At 40.2% G+C, this 25,092-nt stretch overlaps 1 long non-coding RNA gene across 10 annotated transcripts in view; it reads left to right on the forward strand.

The window, feature by feature from the left end:
- The first annotated feature begins 888 nt into the window (after positions 1-888).
- The window catches only part of LOC115496633 (uncharacterized), a 145,042-nt gene continuing 120,838 nt past the window's right edge, over positions 889-25,092 (forward strand). Inside the window, exon 1 of one of the 10 annotated variants that reach the window (XR_012057570.1) lies at positions 889-1,106. This is a non-coding gene — a long non-coding RNA (uncharacterized lncRNA). The remainder of the gene's footprint in view (positions 1,107-25,092) is intronic. The other 9 variants (XR_012057568.1, XR_012057567.1, XR_004368873.3 and 6 more) reach the window with 9 other exon arrangements.

The following is a 25,092-nucleotide window of genomic DNA, read 5'->3' on the forward strand; positions in this document are numbered from 1 at the left end:
GAGGCTGGAAGATGTTTTGCAGAGGGGCACTGGAGAGGTTATTTTGCTCTGCCAATAGGGTGTCATTTGGTTCGCAGAGATTTGTGAACAAAACCCAAACCAAATCACAACTCTTCGCTTAAATTTGTAACTGGTCACATTTCCAAAGCTGGGGATTTTACAGCATTCAAAAATCTGCAGTACAAAAGACAAGTGGAAAGGTCTGTGTAGCTTGAAGTCGGAGCTATTCAAATGCAGAAAATCTGTGTGAAAACATGCACATTAGTTTACAGCTGTACAAACCAGTCCTTCCTTTGAATGCTCCATAGATTGCGAATTCTCTATTTTTTAGTTTTGAGCTCTGTGGAATCAGAGGCTTCTAACAATGAAGGCGAGTTGGGTGCAATTTCTTGGGAAATATTTCACATTGCTCTGTGTCCGATTCTACTTGTGCTTCACTAAATAAAGAGGAGACTCATCAGCATCCAGAACTTACCACAGAAATTAGGAGGCAGACAGCTAAAGTGTGGTTTTGCACACTGAAAGGACTGGGTATTCTTGATTCCAGCCTGTATTGCAGGTTTTTGTGCTAGCTGAAGGGGTTATCTCCAATTTCATCTATAGCTGCTGGACACTGCCCCATAGCAGAGCCGCCCATGCCTGGAAAGGCTGTGAATACCCTCAGCAGCAATTCAGCAGACATTAAATCATCAGTGGAATAACTTCAGAGGAAAAACTTGTGAAAGCAGGATATGAATGAGCAGCTATTGCCTGTATAAATAAATAAACTTCTACACCATTCTGTAATGTAACAGACCTAAAAAAATCCCTTCCCTCTACAGCTCCCGCACATTTCTCGGTGTGCGCATACCCGAGTCATTCACAGAGATCCTTATGTGAGCCCTTTGCTGCACTAAAATCTACTTTCTTGGAAAATGTAGAACAAATACTCAGGCTGTGATCTCATTCCTACCAGTGCTGGAGATAGGAGTCCCAGGGGCTTCACTGCAAATTAGATCCCCTGGAAAGAGCCAGAGAGGCAGAACGGATCCGACCTCTCTGCTGTTCCTGGGAGCGAGCTCCTATTCTTCCGTGCCCTCCCTGCCTTGCCTCTGACAACTTTTCCAGTAAGATTTTCCCTGCTGCGTGCGCTGTCTCTTCCCTTTCCCTCCCACCCCCAGAAGAAGTTCAGGACAGGTATTGAACGGGCTGCCAGGCTGCTCCCGAGGCAGCCGTGAGCTGCCCGGCCGTGGCTATTCCCATTCCCTGGGTGCTGTAGGTTATTTTCCGAAGTGTGTTTTGGTTTAATTCTCTTTTGCTCAGCCTCTGTTCTCATAACTCCATCCTGTTGCTCTTTTGATCAGTTATACATCAGCTGTAACATAACTCTGTGATTTCATTTTGGTGCCGCTTACTTCATCCGAAAAGGAGCTCGCTCTTCAAAGAAAACTTTTATTTCATTGTCTGCCACATATGCAAGTATTCCCTAAGGATCGGGGTTATTTATTATTTCTCTCCCCCTCTTTGCTTTCCCCTGTTCCTCTCCAAAAGACTAACAGACACTAATCTCCTTTCATCAGGTTCCCTCCTTCCTAATTTTTTTTTCTTTTTGCACAAAATGCTCGCCACTACCTTTAACACCTTATTGTGTCTGGAGTGATAATTACTTTCAGTTGCCGCAGCTGGTGCATGGGGAGGCGTGCGGGCCCTGTAAATTGGGAATGGGCAACCTGGGTGGGATTGCAGAAAAACAAAATTCTACAAAATCAGAGAACACAGCTATAGCAGGGATAGTTTTGTTTTTCTCATGTTTTTCTATTTTTTTTTTTTTTTCTACCAAACTCATCTTTGGGACGTATTTCTAGTGAGTCACCTCCACGACATTTTGTGGTTCCTTTGTTAGAGGAAAGGACTGGCTGTGACAGAAAATAAGAAAAATGTGAGTTGGTACCTGACAGACTTAGTTAAATCTCACATTTGGAAACAACACACATGGACATATCTGGGCAGGGGGACACATGGGTCTGTCAACAGTTTTTAAGATCCTCTGAGGCATTATTAGTTCTTATTTTAATGTATACAGTATTCCTCTGAACTCACGGTGTCTTGATTCAATCTTTTACTTCTCTTTTGTTTTAAGTGTAGGATTGAGAAAGAAATTTGGGCTTTTTGTGAAAGCGAATTCAAAGGCTGGGTTATAACCTTTCAAAAATAAGATTTCCCAACCTGTATTACCCCTTTCCTTCTTTAGTTATTATATAAGTAGTAGGCAAAAATTATAAACAGTATTATTAGTATATTTTTTATATTAGTTTACCTATTTCAGTCCCTCCCAGCATATTGAGATATTTTATACTTCTACTAACCATAAGGAAATTGGTACACACTGTTTACTACATAAATTTAGATTTTTATGAGTCTAGTTTATACATGTTTTCTTAGCTATCCTAAAGTAAGCACTGCTAAATTATTTAATATAAAATCTGAGATGCTTTTAATAAAAGGTTTGCCATAATCAGCCCTGTCCTGGGCGTGCTGGTTTGAGCCCCTGTGTTTTGTCTGCTCTCTGCTCTCCTGTTCTATGCTGGAGCTTGGCAGAGGTTTCCCATGCCTACCTAATTTTAGGAATAAGGTTCAGGTTTGGGGTCTTTTGCACTTTTCAGACAAGTGAACAAAAAAGTGAACATAATCTGTGAGACCCTTTTGCGTTCCCAAGCTCAGTTAGGTTGGACTTAGGGCTGGGGTCAGGTGTCACCCGCTGGGGAATGTCCCAGTTTCTAGGGCAGAGCCCTGATGTTGTTGTCTGTTTTCAGCTGGAGTGAGGCTGTGAAATAGGAAAAACAGGGAGGCAGCAGCCAAGATGAGTGTGGGACTTTGCAAATTTCTGGAGATAAAATAAGAGCAAAATATCACGAGCTTTGATGGAATTATTCTTTTTGATTTGCAGTCAGGGCTGCATTCCCAGGCCTCTCTGAGCCAGGGTCTGAGGCTAGGTTAAGGTTATGGTTAGGATTAGGAAGAGTCAAGGCTTCCAGAAAAGTGAATTGAGGGAAAGTATCAGTATCTTAAAATTTTTTATTCATTATTAATGGGCACTGTGGGTACCTGGGTGTATTTTGACTAACAGTTACTATCCCAGCTAAGAGTTGGGTCAAGTGTGCAGGAGGATGGTTCAGTCAGAATAATGGGGCACCCACGTTCCAGAGGATAAACTGAATCCTGTCTTCAAAACATCCCTTAGGTATGGGCAATTTGCATTAGGAGCTGAAAAATTAGTTGTTTTGGTATCATGGCATGTTAAACTCCTTAGGAGTATTGGATGAGGCTGTAAGAAATGATCCTAATTCCAGAATTGAGCTGTGACTACTCCAAGATCACTAATGGAGGCAATTTCTATTTCATGTCATTTGAAAAATATAAATAGGGTTTTCTTTTCAGTGTAATCAGAAAACCTGCCTCTTCCAACACTGGCACCTCCATGAGCTGTAGGGTGCCTGCTGGCTTTCTAGCTGTATTTGGGGGAAAAAACCTCCTTTTTCTCTGTGTTAACTTTACAGACAGGGCCATGATTTGGCCCATTGTGAAGAGTTCTCTAGCTGATAAATTCTTACAGTGCTTCAAGATTTCATCACTACATTTACACAAATCCCAAGTTCAAGTGTCATTTTCAGGGTAGCAATGACATAGACCTTTTCTTTCTTTTGGGGATAAAAGCATCCACTTTTTTTCTTGTAGCAAGTTGCTCTATTATAATTCCCAAATAGGCATTGCAATTCTGGGTTGCAGTCAAAATCTTTGCTGGAGTCGAACAAGAATCCCAGGCACTTGACCAAAGCAGTATTTCAGGAATATATTGTATTTATTTGAGAGATGATAATGCAATGTGGTCATCGTTTGCTTCACTACAGGTATAAATCCTCTAAAACCATTGCAGATGTGGCAGGGATATTGCAACCCATTAACCTAACAGAATGTAACTGTTTTTCTCTTGCAGGGCTTGTCTGACTCGGTCTTTTTCTTTTTTTGCTGAGAGCGTGGTTGTATCTGTTGGCTCTGTGTGCGCATTGTGGCGTTGAGTTCCGCTGTCTAGACCACCTCCCTGTGAATTAATACTGAAATGGAGTGGCTTAAATCCCCACACCTTCTCTCTTTTCCCTCTGTGTGCACATTAAACTCAGACAGCTGAGATCTGACTCTGAGTCTGGCACTTCTGTGCTGCCACCCGCTTGAATGGGTATTTTTCAAGTGTTTGTGTATAACTCAGTGTGGGTATGAATGGTAGGGTCTCTTCCTAAAAAAAAAAAAAAAAGTTAAAATTTGCTATTTCTTATGGTACTTTAGTGTGTATTTAATATTCCTCCTCGCTGCTGGGTTTGTGTCCAAAATGGAATTACTAGTCTGCATCTTTGCTGATTGTGAATATGTCCACGAGGCTGAATTTCAGATGTACCCATTTATGAATCTGGCGTATATGCTGAATGCAGCATTTTGTGCAGGTCACGTGTTGTATACAAAACATCTGATAAAATGCTGCTCACAGTCTTACAGATCTTAGAAATCCTTTCCATATGTCTAATCTTAAATCCTTTCCATATGTCTCCATCTATACATGAACACCAATTAGTCAATTAATCTGCCACCTTTATTTAATTAGATAATAAAGAAGAACTTTTTGAAGTTAAATCTTATTTCATTTTTCCAGGAATCAAAAATGACAACTAGTAGCAGCAACAAATTACAAGATAAATTTCCTAATCCACTCAGTGAATACATTAATATTACAGTATTTGCTGAGTTAAAACAAGTCCAACATTCAATATTCCCCTTCGCAAACAAAATACATTTGCACGAATCCAAATAATTTTTTTTTTTTTGGTACAGAAACGGCTAGTCCTGGAACAATTGCGAGACATTTTGACTCTTTGGTGTCCTTAGAAATTAACCCTGTGTTAATGAAAGTTCATCAGCAGGAATCCCTGTGCAATGGAAGTGCTGCCGTGCCCCGAGAGCCGTGCTCGGCACGCGGGGCAGCCGGAGCAGGGCCAAGGTGCTGCCTCGGTGTGTCCATCTCACTGAACCTGTCTCATTATCATGCCTCTGCACTCCCCGAAGACATTCCATTCCATCTGAAAGCAAAATAGAACAGAAACTGCGTGTTTCTGGCTTTGCTGCTGGCAGCTGTTACCTTTCCACGGGGGAAAAAAAAAAAAGAATTAAAAAATTCCTCTGCCAGGTCCAGACCTAGAATAAATGAAAATAGCTACGTTGAAGCCCACAGAGCAATATCACTTTGCACCTAGGGAAGGTTTGTCCCATGTATTTCTTACTTCAACTGCACATAAACTCAGTGTAGAGCCATTACTATTTTTAAAATATTAAAGGGATGTTATTTGCCTATTTCTTGTAGCTGTACAAGAAAATCACTTTTTTTTTTTTTTTCTTTTTCTCCACAAGAAAATAGTTTTCTAATAATAAACCAGGATTAAGTGTCAGGTAGTTGCTTCATGATTTTCCATGCTTTATTGCAGTCAGCTATTGGGGGTCAGATTTCCAACTCACTGCAGAAGAGCTGCTTTTATTGGGTTGAGCATTGTTGTTTTCTGTCCATGAATTATCAGTTGCTTTGAAGATTGATCACTTCCTTTTGTGGGGACACTTGAAAAACACACAACTTTCCTTTTTGCTACCTGAAGCCCTGTTAGCACAAAGCTTTCAATAACCCCCTCCTTTGTTTGTAAGTGCAGGAATGACAGAATTTGGAGAGTGACTTTTATCTCTGGATTTTTTTCCCTGATTTCAGAGTGAACCGAACATAAAACAATATTAGTGGCTCTTACGCTTTCACCTTGTGTCATAAAAGAAATTACAATGTGATCTATTTTATGTGCATTAAAAAATCCCCCAAACAATTTCAAATTGACTGTCCTTGGGCAGGTTTTTTATAGGGACCTGGATATGGAGAAAATCCCTCTAACTCTCAAACAACTAATATGGAAAGAAAGCTATTCCTCTGGCAAGTTTTTCAAAGTGAAAAGGAGAATTTAATTGATTCATATCCAGACGTTTAGATCATGCTTTGATGCAGTAGTGGAAGTAGTTTAGCTGAATCCCTCTATTTAGACAGATGAAATCATAACAGAATATGTATTTTTTAAGTGAGAGAAAAGAATGATCAGGAAGGAAAAAAATGCAACAAATATTCCCAACTAGAAAATGTACTTTAAATCTTATCACAGTGGATTTTTAGGCGCAAACTCTAATAGAGTTACTAACTTGAGGAGGGCTCCTTGTGATCATAAACTAAAACACCAAGGTTTTATAGGATGTGGGCCTTGGAGATTTCAAAGTTGAGCAAAAGAGATTAGGATTTTTTTTTTTTTTTTATCCTGCTCCTAGTTTTTCGTATTTATGTATTAAGCTGCTTGTATTAAGCTCTTTGCTAAGTAGTATTTCTGATCTATGCTGCAATTTGTCATGACATTTCTCTAGGCAGTTATTATAAAGATGTCTGCTTCCTTTTTTTTCTTAAATAAGAAAGTAGACTGCAAATAAGTCACTTGATTTTTAAATTACTACCAATTAAGAAAATGGAGTGTCAGGGTCCAGAAAATTGATAGCTGAATTCTGATCTTGGATCTGGAAAATACTGAGCCATAAAATATTCATATACAGATACACAGGGAAAAAAAAAAAAAAAAGCTGATGTTATGTTCATCTGACCAACATATGTTGTTTGTGAGTGTCACTGGAGTTCCAACTTTTAGAATATGGGGAAAAAGATAATTTGAGTGAAACAGGCAAGCAAGTGCACGATCTGATGATCACCTAAACAGGTTTTAATTTAGGAACTGTTGATACTGAAGCTGCTTTCCAAGTCTATTCAGTACAAGTCAGCGAAACTCGCACTGACTCCGGCAGATCTCGTGGGTTTTTTGCCAGTCTTTTCTAGCAGCTTGTCTGTTCTGCGTCCAGCCCGGGGAGAAACAGCACCTGCCTGCCTGGGTCCTTGGCTGCCTGTCTTGTCAGGGAACCGGGGAGCTTTTCCCGAGCCCTGCCTTCCTCTCTGCTGCCCCAGCCCGGCGCTGGATTGTCCGTGCTGGGCTGGGGCAGCCGCAGCTCCCGCAGCTCTGCATCTGCAGCCCTCACCCTGCAGCATCCCTCACCTGCATCATCCCTCACCCTACTTCATCCCTCACCCTGCATCCCTCACGCTGCATCCTTCACCCCCTGCATCCCTCACCCTGCATCCCTCACTCTGCATCCCTCACCCTGCTTCATCCCTCACCCTGCTTCATCCCTCACCCTGCATCCTTCACCCCCTGCATCCTTCACCCTGCATCCCTCACCCTGCATCATCCCTCACCCTGCATCCCTCGCCCTGCATCCTTCACCCCCTGCATCCCTCACCCTGCATCCCTCACCCTGCATCATCCCTCACCCTGCATCCCTCGCCCTGCATCCTTCACCCCCTGCATCCTTCACCCTGCATCATCCCTCACCCTGCATCCCTCACGCTGCATCCCTCACCCTGCATCCCTCACGCTGCATCCTTCACCCCCTGCATCCCTCACCCTGCATCCCTCACCCTGCATCCTTCACCCTGCATCCTTCACCCTGCATCCTTCACCCTGCATCCTTCACCCCCTGCATCCCTCACCCTGCATCCTTCACCCCCTGCATCCCTCCCCCTGCATCCCTCACGCTGCACCCCTCACCCTCAATCCTTCATCCTGCATCCCTCACCCTGCATCCCTCTGCCTTTGGCAATTCTGCATCCTTGGCACTTGCTGGGTCAGATCCATCCCGCAGCTCAGCTCCTTTTGCAGCACCCTCTGAAAAATCAGCATTTTCTGAGCCCTCTGCATTTTCTGACCACGCTGCAAACCCGCTGGTGTCCCCAGAAGCAGCAGCCCCCAAGGACAGGGGTTGGTCCGTGTTTGCAGGGCTGGGAGCAGGGAGAGGAAGAGCAGTATTTAATTCACAGGTCGTTGGGGATTGTAAAAAAATCGTGCAAATTGTCAGAAGGTGACAAACATTTCTGCGGTTTAATTAAAAGTCTAATTGTACCTTTCAGATTCTTGCAAAAGGGAAAATGAAACAGTGAAAGCCTGTCATAATAATGTTTGTTATGAGTTTGATCAAGTCTACTGAATTTCCAGAACTTCACCACAGATTTCAACAGCCTTTAGATCAGGACCCATCACATCACCTTTATTTTCTCTACCTGATCTCTTTAATCTTTATTTTTATTTTGCCTTTAATTTTTTTTTTTAATTTGGAATTTTTGTCTTTTAATATGTTTCCTCTGTGGAATGTATATATTTCTTCATGTCTTCTATAATGACTCAGTTTTTAAAAGTCAGAAAGGTGGTAATTTCCACACACACATTTAATTTACAACTAAACTAAAAGGAGATTTATTGGTTCCTACTCCGATTTCTGCTGTAGTTTGGACATTTTCCTGTACAGCAATATGTTGCCTATGAAGGCTGCAACCCCCTCTTTCAGTTATTTGAACTTGATGTGATGTCCAGAGAGTGAATTCTCAAAAAGGAAAAAAAAAAAATTAGAAAGACGGGGGGAGGAGTATAGCTTTTGTAAGATACTTTTTCACCTTTAGGTGTCATAAAATTTTCCTCAAAGCTTTGAACTGCATTGTTTCGCTAAGGAAAGGTCCAGTAGCTGAATTTATAACCAAGAGCTGCTGGTTTACATTGCATTTAGCAATATGCTGGGCAAGCTTTAGCCAGCCCTGCTGGATTTGGGGTTGAGTCTTGGCTACGAAGCCGTCAGGGCTGGAGCCACACAAACCTCTGCAGTCTGGAACACGCTGTCATTAACAAACTTTCCTTGTTTTATCTCCTGTCTCAGTAGCCAGTCCACAGTTTCCTTTCTTCACAAATGAATTGTACCACAGTCCTGCACTAAATACGAGGTGGGGGATCTTTACTCCCTGAAATATTAATGGAGCAGAATTTTTTTCTGTGACACAGACTGGATTTTTCACTGGATGTTTTTTTTCCCCCCTCCATCTAACAAAGGTCCCTTCTTGTCAGTCAGCTTTGTAAAAGCAGAGGAAGCACCGAACACATTAGAAACCCAGATATGAGACAACCCAACAAAAAACCTTCTTTAAAAAAAATACTTTTGAACTTCAGAGAGGACGCAGTGCTTGCTTTGCTGTGAGCACAGGGTTGGAGGGTTTTTTCTTTTTAACAGACATGTGTAGCACATTTGTTTCAGTTTTATATCCGCTGTCATAATATGATGGTTTTATTCGGGTTTTAAACATGCTTCGGCTGGAAACCCTACATCTTTAAATTAGGCAACCCTGGTGCCTGTGCGATTTCCCTAGCTGCACTCTCTCACCTTACCCAGGTGCATGTTAAATCAGTATTAATGACAATATCATCCTTCTGCAGTCATCTCCTGCCTGCAATTTGGTTTTAATTACCCACCACGTTGTCTTTCCCCCTCACTGACAGCCATTAAATAGGGAATGACACCAGAGCTGTGCTGGTGTCGAATAGACACTTCACCAGCGTGGTTGGTTCTTTTTTTCTTTTTTTTTTTTTCTCCCTCTCCTCTTCTATTTTCTTTCTTGCCTTTTTTTTTTTTTTTTTTTTTTAATAACTAAAAAATCCTTCTATAAAGCAGGCTGCAGTGCCTCCTCGTGGTAGTCGTCAGGAAAAAAAAAAAGATTATTTTGCTCTGGTTTGTTTTGATGGCTGAATGACGCTTGCTTTGGCTCAGCTAGAGCTCTTGGGGAGAGGGAAAAACCAGCATGATCTTTAAGAGAGAGAGAAAAAACAGCACTTAAAGATTAAGGCCTGATTGGGACACACTGAAGTGTCTCCTCGTTGGAATCTAACAGGAACTTTGATGTAGAATTTGAGGCTTGCCTGACAGCCTGGAGGAGCTGCTCAGGGGCAGGAGCTCAGTCAGTCCCAGATGTCAGGGAATAAATAAAGTGCTGCAGGCAAAGCTGCTGGCAGAGGTGACCCTGCTGCATCCCTGCTGCATCCCTGCTGCATCCCTGCTGAATTCCCTGCCTGCATCCCTCCTGCATCCCTGCCTGCATCCCTGCTGCATTCCCTGCTGCATCCCTGCTGAACTCCCTGCCTGCATCCCTCCTGCATCTCTGCCTGCATCCCTGCTGCATCCCTGCCTGTATCCTTGCCTGCATCCCTGGTGCATCCCTCCTGCATCCCTGCTTCATCCCTCCTGCATCCCTCCTGCATTCCCTGCCTGCCCCTCGTGCCCCTGTGCTCCCCTGTGCTCAGAGATTTGAAAACTCTTTCGTTCTCTATCTCTGCACAGAATTGTGCATAAACACGAGCAATAGGAATTTTTCATGCCAGACCTGGCATTTAAAAATGAGTCTAAAGAGCCTCCAAATCCCTTTCACTTTGGCCAGTGGTTTGAAACAGCCTTGCCCTGCACCCCCTCCCCAACACAGATATTTACCCCTGTGGGAGGATTTCCCTGTGTGAACTAAGTTCTTGCTGGAGAGATTTAATTCTAGGGCCATTGCACTAAGTTTTGTGGTATTAATCTTGATTTATAATGTGATAACTGGTGGTATAGCCTGGTCTGAGATTTTCTCTGTCAGCCTCACCCTGTCCTGATCTGTGTAAGGTCATTTTCAGCAAGGTCAGTTGCAAGGACACTGAGAAAGAGAACTGGGCAGTGATTAGTGAACTTGCATTAGGGAAAATACCAAAATATCTGTCTACTAGAAAACATTAAAAAAAAAAAATTGAAACATTTTAGAGGAGTGAACAGTACTTTTTCAATTAAGAAATTTCTTATTCCAGTTTTTCCCATCAGGGTGTTAGATTAAAAACAAAAGTTTATTGGAAGGAAAATTAAACAAAAAAAAAATCTAGTAAAGATGGCTTATGAAACAGTCACTGCCCATCCACATTTGTTTCAGACATGACAATATTTGACCTTGTTGCATTGTTTTCATTTGAAGGGTCTGGATTGTGAATCACTAAATACTTGTCCTGTAAATTTGTTGGTCCTTTCAAGAAAATTTCTAACTGAAACTTGAGGCTTATAACAGTGAGTCTACCAGGAGGGTTTATTCTCTGATAGAGCTTCCACATATTGGTTTACAGCTGTACCGAGTCCCCTTAGAATGATTTTTTTTTTTTCCCTTTCCTAATATGAAACTTGATGCTTGGAAAATCTGATAAGTGAGTTTCATTTCCCTGGAAATTTATTGCTTCTATTTCCAAGTGCAAGGAAATAAAACAAGTAAAAACAATAAGCAGTCTGTAAGGAGGGTATTAATGAGGGGTCACTCTTTTCTCATGTAGGCTCAAGCTCAGGAGAAAAAGAGAAAGGAGTTGCTTTGGGGGCAATCTAAATGGCTGGTGCAGTATATTTTGTTTTATTTATTTGGTAGGATCAGCTCTTTTCTATTTCCCTCTTTAAAACATGCTCTCCAATTCCGAGCGGGATATTTATGACAAGAAATACAAAGTATTTTCTTCAGGTAGTGGAAACTCCTCTGACTTCAGCTCAGGGAATGGCTGATTTTTAGTTGACAAAAGACTATATATGCTACTCTGAGCATCTCTGAAATCAGGAGCCCATTTGTATAAGTAAAAAAGATGCCATAAAATTCCAGTGTCCCATCCTTATTCCAGTGGAGTGCTACATTATGCTTGTCTAATTCCCCATTCTTTAATTTGGAAATGATGGTGTTCTTCACTTCTTCCTGGCAATTGCTGTACAATGCTAAGGAGCTGCCAAGTTCCACTGCAGGACTCGTTATATTTAGTGATGGTGGGAAGAATTGCCATCTATAGAGCATTTTATATGGGAAAAGAGCTGGGCTTCACAGCACTGCAGATGTGCATCCCCTGTAGATCCTGTAACCAAGTCAACTCCTAAGTGAGACAGACTGGTCCATATTGGATAAAGGGAGGACAGTTTGGAGGGTAAACATGACAGGAAGAGACTTTCATGGAGGGAAGATTTAGTGCTAACAATGTCACTTTGATTTTTTGATTTCTTTTGCACCAATTCCCTGTACTTCCCCTTGTTTGCTTAGAAAAGTTGTAGTCATTCGAGCTGTCTTAATTTTTCTGTATTGTGCAGCAGTGACTTGGTTGTGTGTTGTAAATGTGATGCCTTTTTATAGACTCCATAGCAGGTTTATTTTTAAATGTATTTTCTCTAGGGAAGGGCACACAGTTTACTCAAAATTTACCATATGCTTTGCATCTCCAGTAAAACAGTTGTAGAAAATACCATATTTTTAAATCTGGTGAGTTGTGAAGAATCAGAGAGAGGCCAGATGAAGAACTCTAGTTAGAATGATAGATACTCAGAAACTCCTTCCCTTCCAGGAGTGAACTGCCATGAAGTAGCTCAAGAGGGACTATTGAAAACATTATTGTGCTTTTCAGGTTATAGGCCTCGAACCTGCGAACACTTGTGCATGTAAATAACTTTATATAAGTAAAGTAAATGCCTTGATCTCAAAAGGGCTACTTGCATATAGGAAGTTTTTTATGTGTGCAAGTGCCTGCAAGATTAAAACTGTAGTTGGTGTTTGATTAATGTTTAATCCTCCATGGTTGTGCTGCCTTAGGGACAATCCAGAGGGAGTTTCAGAGGAGGCAACTCAGGAGTTCAATGTACAGATAAGCTTTAGCTCCATTAGTTAGGCTGGGTTTAGATTTTCAGCTTCAAGATGACAGAAATATGTTGGGGTTTTTAGTTTGTTGGTTTTGTTGTTGTTGTTGTTGTTGTTGTTCTGCTTTGGTTTTGTGGATTTTTTTGGTTGTTTTTATTTGGTTTTGGGTTTGTGTTTTTTTTGGTTGGTTGGTTTTTTGTTGGGTTTTTTTTTTTTTGTTTTGTTTTGTTTTGGTTTTGTTTTGTTTTGTTTTAAGCTTAAAAAAAAAGTCAAAGCTACCTCCTCCTAAACTGCAAATCTGAATTTGTGATACATGTTGCTGTTTTAGCTTCTTTTCCTTTAGGTAAAAAAGTCTTGAATTTATTTCAAAACATTTTATACTTTTTATTCAGCCTTTTTCATCTTCAATACCTAAGGAAAAGTGAGAGAAATGTAGATATAAACTAGTGCCCTTTAGAAAGTAATATTGCCTTTTAAAAAATTATCCTTATCTTTACTTTTCATTCAGAATTTTACCCAAATCAGCATGAATTTACAAAGATTTTTAATGAACTTAACGTTGCTTTTTCTAAAAGGCCATAGAATACAACCCACACCCCACAGAAGCTTCTAATAGTTTTTCTTTAGGTCTGTTGGAAGCTGACAATTCCCATTTAGAGGACTCCTAACTACAGGAAATACAGGATTTCTTCATATGAAATTCTTTGTTTGCTTGTAATTGTAGGACCACACAATCTACAGTTGCTATAGGATTTTTCTGCAAATTATTAGTCAACCCTTGAGCAGAGTTTGTGACAGTGCTGGCAAACAATGGACTTAAAGAATGTTTTGAGGAAGTGTCTGTGTTTATATGGGAAGTAGTGAATGGGCATGGGTAAGACATTATGAAGGATGAAGATGTGGAAATGCATCCTGCAGGAATGGTGAAGCACATGGAGAATGAATGCAATTGTTACACCCAGGGATCAGTCACTGTCCTTTTTGTCTGGAGAAGTCAGGGTTTATGCTGGATTTTGGGAAAAAGCTGCTTTTTAGTGACTGGGGAAATGCTGCCCAGAGCTTCATAGTTCATCCAGGGGAAAGGATATTCCTGCTGATTTTCCTGGTTTATTTGATTCCAAACCACTTTTTCTCTCCTGTCTTTATACACACACCTGTCTATTGATAGCCTTAAAGCAATCTCTTGTATTAAATTTAGTATTATCTTTGACACTGCTGCTTTGTGCATAAAACACAAACAGTGCTGTGTTAGCCTGCTGGTCTGAGAGCCTTATCCTGGGCTGTGGCTCTGTTTTTCTCAGCTCTGTATGTGCACACTTGGAGGACAGACAAGTAACCAGGGGTGAAATCCACCTCTGTGCTGGGTAAACATTTAAACTTTATGATCCTTGTCCTAGCCCCGTGCATAAGGGTGAATTTCATCCTCCATAAATGTAAAGTCTTCCTGTGTTATTACAGTTGCCTCTCCCTATTTCCCATTATCTTTGAACCCCCTCTCCATCATTAAGCTTTCTTTTAGGATCCAGGAAAATGTCATTCTCTTCTCCTCTTTCTCTGACTGGCCTCTGGTTATATTAGAAAATAAAATTAATCTCAAGGGGAAAATAGCACTTAAAATTATTACTACTGTTTAGCTTACTAAAGTGATTTGCTCTCCGTGACCTGTCTCAGGCTGATCCTTGTACAAATCAAATCAGCACACAAAACAGCACTGGGAAACGGTTTCCAGACTCAGAATTTCACAGCTCCTGAACCTTTCAAATGTCACAAGCAAATCAAAAATGAACATATTGGTTTATCTGTCTCTTTAGATCCCAGACAGTGTGGGGTTTTTTTTGAAGGCACGTATTCTCCCGTGCTCCATATGAAGTATATGAATAAGCCAGCTGTAATGCTTCTGGGTGAGCTCATACCTAAATGTTTTGCTGAGACGGGGCTGGAGGAAGTTTCCATCCACTTCCAAGTCTATCTCTGTGTTGTGGGGGATTAATGTCACACTGACCTCCAACAGTTTCTCATTAAGCTGTCTAAAATATGAACTCCTACCAAGCGCCTGCGCTTCATTTTAATTTGATGGGTTTATCAGTGGGCTGGAGGAGACAGCTTGTGGATAGACCAAACTCCCATGATAATTCCTTGAGGCTCAGCTAGTTCCCTGCCAGGAGCACTGGGATGGCACAGCCCACGGAGCCTTGGGAGAGCCAGCACAGCTCTCAGCACGGCCAGAGGTGCCAGCTCAGCATGGCTGCAGCAGCAGCAACTCCTTCATTAGTTCTGCCTCCCAGCTGCAAACACATGGAGGTGTTGGAGCTCTCTGCAAACATGGCTGTGCCTTTTCACTCTCAGGAGTAGCTCAAACCATTCTAAATTGGGTGTCTCTGACATGCTGTGTTGCACGGTGCAGGCACATCTCAGAGCCCCAACCCTACAAGGAGTAGGAGACCAACCCTGTGACACACAGATAATGTCACTCCCATCCTTTGGCTCTGACCCCACTTCCTTTCTGACCTTGCTGAGGTGCAGGATGCCACAAGGATGACTCGTCATCCCCTTTTTCCTTGAAGTCCTTCCCGTCCAACACAGCAGATACATACCAATGTCTGTGAAATTTTGAGGAATGACATTACAAAATCCATGACAACAATTTGTTCGTCTTGTGGTGACCTCTTGTGGAGTCATTTAGAAATCAGGCTTGATCCGTCATCTACGGCACATTCCAGGGAGAGGAAGACAGGAGTAATATTCCAAAATGTTCTCAGGCTTGGAGGGACAGCCAGCTCATGCTGAAGGACACAAGAGTCTCCCATGGGCTCTCTGTGTCTGGGTTAGATGGGAGGGTCGTTTACTTGTCTCTTTGTATTCACTCTCTATCTTTGTGCATAAAACCCAGCTTGTCCTTGAACTGTCAAGCATAGGCTTAGCTTTCAAGAACTGGCGTTAAAACCCAAAGTATGTTATAGCAATAGAGCTTCCCCTTATGAGAAAGATCCTAGCTTTTGTGTCACCCCATTTTTTAAATTGTCGTTCTGCACATATGGTAGACATCAGAGTGATTGCAGAGCCTGCAAGGTGCAACTAGGTGTGAATTGTTTAAAACAGGACTGCCACCAAGTTCATATCCAGCTCCATATTTGGAAAATCTAGAAGTGATTGTTCTTCACCCCCTGCCCATGACTAATGCATAAAATCAAAACCTTTCATGCCATTCACATTATTTTTTGTGCCGATCCCGCTCAAAGCCAGCCTTTATTTTTCATTAATTCTTGCAAGGCTTGAAGCTGTTCCCAATGAAACCAATTGCCAAACTGATTGTGGAAGCCAGATCAAATCTGTAGTGTAATTTCCCCCCTGCTTTTTTATTGTCCTTGCTCCAAGTCATCCCTGTCTCATGCAAACTACAATAACTACGGCAAGCGTTTACTTGTGGGAAAAATTATCTCAAGTTCCTCTCTGTGCATATAATATCTAATAATGTACTGTACTGAATAGCATATTGAGAAATGTCATTGATTATTCAGAGTTTAACATAATGAGCCATCCCATTCTTCTCTTCATTGAGACCAATTTATTCTTATGCTCAGATAAAATTACAATCCTGTAAATAATAAAATAAATAAACCCTGTGACCTGCTATAAGAAGGATCCCCTTTGCAGTGATAGTTTTAAAAACACCAGCATGGGTCAAGGTTTTTTTCCTTTAATCCCTGCATATTTCTTTTGTTTTTTATTTTTTGGCTTTATTATTTGGTCACTAAGCAAAAGTTTTGCTGGGTGGCTTTTTTTTAAACTTCAGGGAGAATATGAATGTCATAAATATTTCATTTTCCTAGCACATCTTGCATTGTTCCTCACTTTCAGACCTTGCCAGCAGTCAACACAGTAGTAAATTTCAGCACCTGTGGACCTTTTTCAGTAATTTATGATTTCCATTAGATTTCCATTAGAGATGGACTAAAACAGTTTAGAAAAGTGCTAGCACCTTCAGCCATACGGATCCTGACTGTCTCTGAGGAGGAGGGCTGGGTTTTGCTGTCTGTGCCCATGGCTGCTGCCAAAGGTTTGGGGCTTCAGTTGGAACTCCTGGGTCTCAATGCCAGCCAAAATGCCTCCTTGGAGAGAAGCTACGAGGGAAGGAAGGGCAGGTTAAAAATTGAAAACCTTCTCAGTAAAAATGGTGCTGTTCCTCCCTTTCTATCCCTGCAAGCTTGAGTGCAAATTTAGCCCCCAGTGACTGGCTTTGCTGCAAGTCACTACAAGTGGCTGTAATTCAATAGCCACACATTTTTGTTGGCAGCACTTCATCCTGAGCTTCATGGGGTGCCTTTCCCCTCATTCCAGCTCTCCTCCTCACACACCTGTGGTCTGGTACAGGGCTTTTGTGGTAGTCCTTTTTAAACTAGGAAATGTATTGGAGGGAGGCCTTAAGGTAAGAACTTTGGGGTTAGTTTCTATTAAGAAATTGTCTTGATATCCCCTCCAGCTCTAATGCAGGCTTACAGGGAGCCTGTGTTTGTTCCACGACTAGTTGTGAACCTGGAAAATCTCCCACATGCCTGCCGCAAAGTGAGATACGGTGGCAAATAAATCACAGCGAATAATTTAGCCATGAATTGTCCATTGGCATTGTATCATAGCTTGAATACATTTCCCATAATAGCTCATGATAGTCCCATTGACATCCACTTGACTTTTATGAAGTTTTGCAGATTTCACTCTCATATGAATGGCTCTGACTGGCGCAGGATTGTGGCAGCTGATTCAAGGATTGAATATTAGACGGGATATTACAGGAAATATCGTACCCACGGCATTTTCTGGAAGCTGTCCTCCGGGTAGGACTGGGATTTTGGTTGTTCTGTCAGTTCAGCATTTATTAATTATTTTAACCAGCTGCACTACAGCGAGCCACCATCCCTTGTGTAAAACTTTCTCTTTGTTGCCATGCTCAGGCCACCTTTCAGCTCTGTCATTTCAGCAGTCGGGCGCCCCGGGGGGCGCGGCTCATGCTGGGATAACGTCACACTCCGAGTGCACTTCACAATGGATTTCAGCCAGCTGAGGAGTGACATTATCTCAGCAGGACACCTGCCCTTCACCTTCTGTGGAGGGACCCACCTCAGAAAGGTCAACACTTGCAGTTTAAAATAATATTTTAACCATTGCTATTCAGAATTCAAAGGGAGAAGGGAGTGAATGTCAGATAGCCATGAAATTCATGAAGCCCATTACTCCCCGCAAATGACAACTGGCCCCAGACATACCCTTTGAATATTCTTTTATGTAGATTTTAAGCACATTTAATAAACAAACAAACAAAACCTCTTTATTTAGGATATTTTAGCGTGAACCCCAAGTGCCAGCAAAGTAGAAATTTGCATTTTAAAAAAGTTATGTGTTTAAAAAATGCATTGGTGAATTAATACACTGGGGACTTTAGCTACTTTTATCTCTTTGCTTTCTCTCTGCTGCATCCTCATGTACAGCTTATTTTGGAATAGCAATAAATCCACTTAAAAGACAGTGAAAAGGTGTTCTGGCTGGAGCTGAGTACGCTGCTTGAACCAGGGGATTTGTCTCAACAGTGTAACGTGTCTCCCCTCCAGTGGAGCATCCATTTCACACTTTTTGGGGTAGAGGTTTTTAAAAAATTATCATATTCTCAAATATTATTTGCCTTCTAACCTGAAATATAAAATCGAGAAAACACTTTTATGAAGTTAGAAATGGCCAAATAACTCACTCAACTCCTCTTCTGTTACTTTTTCCCTTTGTATGAAGAACCTGACTCTGGGAGCTCAGTTCATAAAACAAATGTTTTTTGTGGAAAATGGAATGCATCCTCCACATATATTTGATAATATAATAGTGGCATCTTTTTCTTTTTTTTTAATTTTTAATTATTTATGCCACTAAAGCACAGCAGCAGAGATGGCAAAGATAAAAAAATCTGATTTATCACTGTTTTCTTTGATTGTACTGCTGATGCAATTCCAAAGAAATTAGTGGAGTCCCACCAGCATGAGTCAGCCAGCGCTGAGCCACGCTGAGGCAGTTTGCTTTGAAAATCTGGCTGAGTTTTCTGGGAAATGTTTCTCAATATCAGCTCAGCATGACCAGGGCATCAACTGGCTTGTGGATAGAGTCTATCTTCAGGGGTTAGACACACCTTTGATTTGCTGAATGATGCCTCCTGTATTGTTTGATGGAACAGCAAATGGAAGGCAATTATTCTGCTTTAAGGAGTGGCTGGGGGAGCAGATGAGCCTCACATTTACAGATCCTATTTCGACCTCTCTGCTCTGTTGTTCTCCCCATCACAGCACTTCCTGGAGATTTTGAGATACTGAAGGATGACACAAGGGGTTTTGTCTCAGTATTTTCATAACATTTCTAGATTTGGCTAAAGAACTGAATCTGATTTTGTGAGATTTCTGGCTCAAGTTTTTAAGCCAACTTGGCTCTGTTTTTATAAGTGCCCTCTCTTAAAATTCCCAAAGGAATCAAAACTGCAGAGTTCATGGAAGTCTTCCATTAGTCATCCCGATAAAAGGTTATTAATCACAAATGCCTTTATGTTCAGAATTAATTTTTTACTAATTTTGTACTAAAGTATATACTGTGTTTAGGCCTGCTGAATAGAAATGAAATTGCAGTAACATCCATTAAGAAAGGCACTTTAACAATAGTTGTCAACGGAGCATTGTCTTAGAAATGGATTAAAAGAAGCAGTCCTGTTTTCTTCTAAAGGAGAATTATTTTCACTGAGCTTTTTTTATTGATAAATTTCCAGAGACCTGGAGTTGTGGATTATTTTCTAGCAATCGATGTTCATACTTCATGTATTGTTTTTCCTACCATGTTTTGAAACATTACAGAGCATGTCAGCAGAAATGCATAAAAATTCAATTGATAGTTGAAAGCATAGAATTAGTCAAAGAGGGGTTCGTTATGGGGACAAAAGACCCTTGGGGAGGGGGATGTGTGTATTTTTATGTGTGTGTCAGGTAAGCCATGCTCTCAGCTCCACTCCAGTGTGCCAGTGCAGCTTTGAGCTGATATCCAAACACCCAATTTGGCCTGGAAGGGAAGTGGGCTACGTTGCATCACTGCAGAGTCTTTCTTCAGGCAAGTTTTCTTCCTCTGTTTTCCATGAAGCTGTTTAATTCATAGAGCTTTGATGTTTAAACTGATCCTGACCTTCTGTGAGTACTTCAAAAAGGGAAAATTAGCTGCTTGGAAAAATAGAACGACTTAAATCTAGCAATTTGGGACACACATGTTAAGGTCCCACTGAACTTGTGTTGACTTCTTCTACTCTTTTTGGTATTATTTCCTGATTGACTTATAACTAGAGAAAGGTGTTAATTTTCAAAACTTCAGGAATCTCTCTTTATTGATCTGTCTTTGAAACATTGTCCCTGGTACAAGAAGAATCCATCAAGACACAGGGAGCTGCTCTAAACACAGGGCATAAAAGACTTTGATTAACTTTATTTTGGCTTTTGCTTACCTCTAATGAGTAAAATGATTAATTGAATAACACTCCCTGGCTTCACTATAGTTGATGGTCCGTAACAACTCCCCTGGTTCTCATAGTTTATAATTTAGCTGTCAAAATATTCTCTAGGTTAGATCTTGGGAAGAAAGGTCTTGACTTTGCTTTTTATTTTTTTTTAAACAAAGCAAATCTACTTCAACTATCTGTAAGTTATTGGAGTCAGTTGAAAATGTCCCACTTCAAAATATGTGCCTGGTCAGTGTTAGGTAGTTATTATTTTGGGAGGATAAAAATTTAATACATCATTTCAAAGTATTTTAAACGTGCAACTGATCTTTGCTGTGATTTATTATAGACTGGGATATACATATATTGTCAGAGATTTTCAGACAGGGGGATGTCTCTACTGGGTATTAATGGGACTTTTTGAAATAGCTGAATTGTTAAATTTTTTTGGTGATCAACACCTGCTTGATATTTTGGAACTTTTAAAAAGTATTGTTTTAAAATCTTGTCTTTTTAAACTACTTTTCTTCAAGATCTAGTTCATAAAGATGTATTGGGCCCTGTTGGGCAGACAAATTTCCTTTAAGGCAGGCTTCAGTTTTAATGCTGTGGGGTTCAGCTTTGAGCTGAGTTTATCATAGTTGATAAATTAGGATGAGTTTATCCTCATATCCCGAAGTTCTGAGTTTTCCTGGAGTGAACACATCTTTCCCATGTGTCCTAACTGTTTTATCCCATCAGTTCTGAGGGCTTTCTGGTGATTAAATTCAGGCATCTGTTCCTAGGCACTCTTGTTTCCAAATGGGTCTTTCCTATTCAGCGCCTATTGCTGCCCTTTGCTTGATTGCAGTTGCTGATGGGCAGATCCAGGTGTTGGAGCACTGGCTGTGGCTCAAAAAGAGAGACTTTCTCTCACCTTTAAAAGCTTCCTGGAGGTTCAGGATAACACCTGAACAGCTCAGGAAAAGGTCCAGCCCCAGCTGTTTGCCCTCAGCAGATGGTTGTGGGGGGTTGGATGTGTTTCGCTGCTCACAAAATCAGACCCGTGCAAAGATGCAAATCTTGTTCTTCTTCTCTTTTAGCAATTTTTGATGCTCCTTATTGCTGTTAAAATTAAAGCTAATTTTGCCCACATCGCTATTGTTTGACTTGATGTATTATGTTTTTTGTTTTTTCATTTCTGGGTTTTTTTTAAGTTAAAAATATTTGATTAATTCTGCTGCGAGTATTTCCTTCCATTACTATACCCCTCTTCCATTGTGTTTTGGGTTTCTTTTTTAGTTAATACTAAGTTCCCTTTATCTTTTATATCAGCTTTCAAGGAAAAAAAGTCCCAAAGTTTCCTACATTTTTAACTTTGCATCTAATATCTCAGTTCTATTTTAAGTGTGTGTGTGTATGTTCAAGATTTCTTAATTCGTTCTTATTTCTGGTGGAATTTTGCCATAAATTCTGTGCGTCAAAGGGAATTTGCACTTAAATTTGAAGTCTCTGCTGCTTTTATTAAGCCAAATCCTTGAAGGTGCTAACTCCTCTCAAAATCTGTAATTTTACTGATAACAGAAGGTGCTTATTTTAGTGTAGAATGCTGTATCTTCCTGTCTTTTTATTCACTCATTTTACTAAGATAGTAGTCAAAGGATATCCCAACAGAAAAATTAAGTGGAGGAAAAGATCCTTTATAAATGCAAAAAAATCTCCCAAATTTCCTACCCAAAACCCCTATATAAAATCCTACATTGTAGATATAAATTTACACACATTGGGCCAAATTCTTGTCCACCTAAAATTAATATCTATGGCACTAGGGCTTATTAAAGTAATGAAAAACTTTTTACGGTTATCACACACTGCAGAAATCCTTTTTAGCACTGTAATAAAACATAAAATAAAACTGTATTTCTCTATGTCAAACCCACCCTTTTTGTGCAACACCACTTCCTAAAAAAAAAAAAAATCTGGTTCTAGTCTCTGTAAAGCTATTTTATGAGATGATAATATAAAATTATTTTATGAGAAGATAATCTAAAACTATTTTATGAGAAAATAATCTAAAAGTCTGTCCAGAGATTGTCAGTAGGATCAGATCACTGATAGGAAGACCCCAGAGTGAGACCCAAAGCCATTTTTGGTCTCATGTTGACAAATACATGGTACAAACCTGGACACGTGAAAATTTTATAACAAAACCAAAAGAAAAATGTTGTCTTGAATTGCAAGGAACATCACTTAAAACATCATCTGAATTATCAGTGGGTTTTAGATGCAGACAAGAGACATGTCCTTTCTGAGCATGGTTTTTGAAGAACCCTCAGGTTTGAAGTGAGCTGATGAGATCAGGCTGTAATGTGAATTCAGACACATGCTCCTTAGGTTTATTCACAGGCATGATCCATTTCACTCTTCACCAGCTGCTTTTCCAAAGCAGTTCACAATTACTCTTGAGAACTGGTCTTTTTAACTGTTCCAAATTATGTCCAATGAAGGAATTCTGGGATATAAAGTGAGGCAAACAGGGGAGCATGAATTTTCCAAAATTAATTTCTTTAATGAATATGAATACTTGAATGTGTCTTAAGCTGTAACATTTTCAGCTCTCAATTTAGAATATTTAAATAATCAAGAACTGCCAAATGGGCTTTCTCATCTGGTTATTTGAAGCAGTCCACGCAGAGTTGGTGTGATCAGTACTACTGTTGAGATAAAACATGAAAAGTCTGTGAGTAACATCTTGTGCCAAAGTGAACTTTACGGTTAATAAATTCGGCAGTTCAGAGGTTATTTAGTCAGTAATTAAATGTAAGAGTCAATATTTAAGTCCAAGAAGAAATCTTGAGAATCTTGATCCTGTTAAACTCCTATCTCAATTACACGATCAAAGCCAGCAGAAGTATTTTTCTTTGCAAGTATCACTTTCAAAGTCACTGACTCCTCTTCCACAGGGAGTTTGATTGTTGACTTCAGCTGAAGTAAGTTTAGATCAACACTGGGCTATTTTGAAAAATCCTCCCTGATACTTTCTCTGACTAGAGACATCTGAATCTTCTGAGGTTAACCCATCCTTGTTTTGGAGTCATCATGTTTTATAATCCTTCTTCTCCCTGTTCTCAGTCAAAGTTGTTTCAAATGGGAGAGAAAAAAAATTCAAAGCAATTTAATCTTCTTTTCTTTCTTTTAACAGCTAGAGTAAGCAGCAGATTTATTGAAGTTGCAATCAGATTTGTACAGCGATATTTATAGTCCCTTTGAGTGTTATCAATTGTATCATTTTTGTTGTTTGATTTCCAGTTTGGTTATGGAGATGGCATAGGAGAGAGGCTTCCTTGAGCTTTTGTTTTGCTTGGATGGGGTTTTTCATAACCATAGTTGTGTTTTGGCCATGATGGCACCTGATATTGTGAGAAAACTCTGAAGAAAACTCCCTTGTTAAGAGGGACCTTGTGACTAAAGAAAAATCACCCTTCTGCCTGGTCACAGTGAATGACTCGAAAAAGTGACTGGACTGAATCTGAAAGAATTGACTCAGACACTTTTTTATTATTCTGAATGGAATTTTCTTGTTATATACATAAAGTTCAGAAGGACTTCTAGCAGTCTAAGTAGTGGACTTAGAAATGTAGAAACTTCAGCAAATTTAGGAAAAGTACGTGGGCTGGTAATGCCTGCACTCACTGAGGTACCTGGTTGATATTAATTTATTTGGAAACAAATCTTGGTATTAGAAACATTGAGGAGAGTAAAATTGAGGCTGGATCTTTGGCTGGGATAAATCAGTATACTGCTTTTAATTCCAAATATTTGAAATTGTCAGTGCTGAGCATATTGTGAAATGACATCTGTCATACGGAATCTGAAAAAAAACACCACCTAAACATACAAACTCTTTCATTCTCATCTGATCTAGCAGACAAAGCTGAAATTCTTGCATCAACCAAGAAATTAGATCGATAATGTTCTTTCAGTATGGCTTATCCCTGTTCGTTTTAAAGTAAAGCCCAGTTCACATCCTTCCCTGTGGTACATACAAACACTGAATATCGAACTTTCCTTTTTCCCCAGTGATTTTCCTATAACTTCACTCAGCCAAAATCCTGCTTGGGTTTTTTTCCTGCTATGTCTTAGTTTTCTCTTCAAGGCAGTTAAATAATAACGTGCACCTGTCTCCTCTCCCATTAATCAGACTCCTAGCAAAACAGTTCTACAAATTGTACAAATACTAAGAATCTGCCTACTTGCATATGTTTACCTTGGAATAAGTTCACGTTGATGTTTCCATAAGGGTTCACATTCTCTTTTTTCTGTTTTTAAAAAGAAATTCTTGACATGAAGAAGGATAGTTGTACTTAGTCTATGTTTCTATGAGTGATAAACAACTGCATGAAAATAATGCCCTACCTAGATACGCCAAGCAATTTATAAAGGGATTTTCTAAGCAACAAATATCTGGATTATGGCAACTGGTGTCCTTGAAAATTAAGGATTTTTTTTTTCAAGTTTCATAATGTATTTAGAGGAGCTGTAATCTACTGTGTATTATGCAAATTGTCAGCCTCCTCTTATCTTCTCCCCCATTTGTAGCACCCTTCACGGGCGCTTCTTGGCTGTGCCTGGGTGAAGGATAATTCGAGTGCCCTCTAGCACTTCAGCGCCTGGTGTTGCACAATCAGGGAATCTGGTGTCACATTAAGGCAATTGTTATAATATAATCAAAGTTCTGATGTTGTACTGTCCTTTAGATGAAACAAACTAATGAAATGTATTGACCCTCCTTGCGCGCTTCTGAGGCGAAATGACGACGCCGCATTGAAACGACATGAAATACATTGACATTGATTGTGAAGTCTGCGTTCCCAGAGTCACTTTGGTGGCTGATTAAAGTGTCACATTGACAATATAGCCCCTTTTGAACAGGAAATTAATACCAGCCTGGTGGCAAGGAATGTTCTTCCAGGCTGTA

Source organism: Taeniopygia guttata, chromosome 10 (genome assembly GCF_048771995.1).
Source record: "Taeniopygia guttata chromosome 10, bTaeGut7.mat, whole genome shotgun sequence".
NCBI lineage: Eukaryota > Metazoa > Chordata > Aves > Passeriformes > Estrildidae > Taeniopygia > Taeniopygia guttata.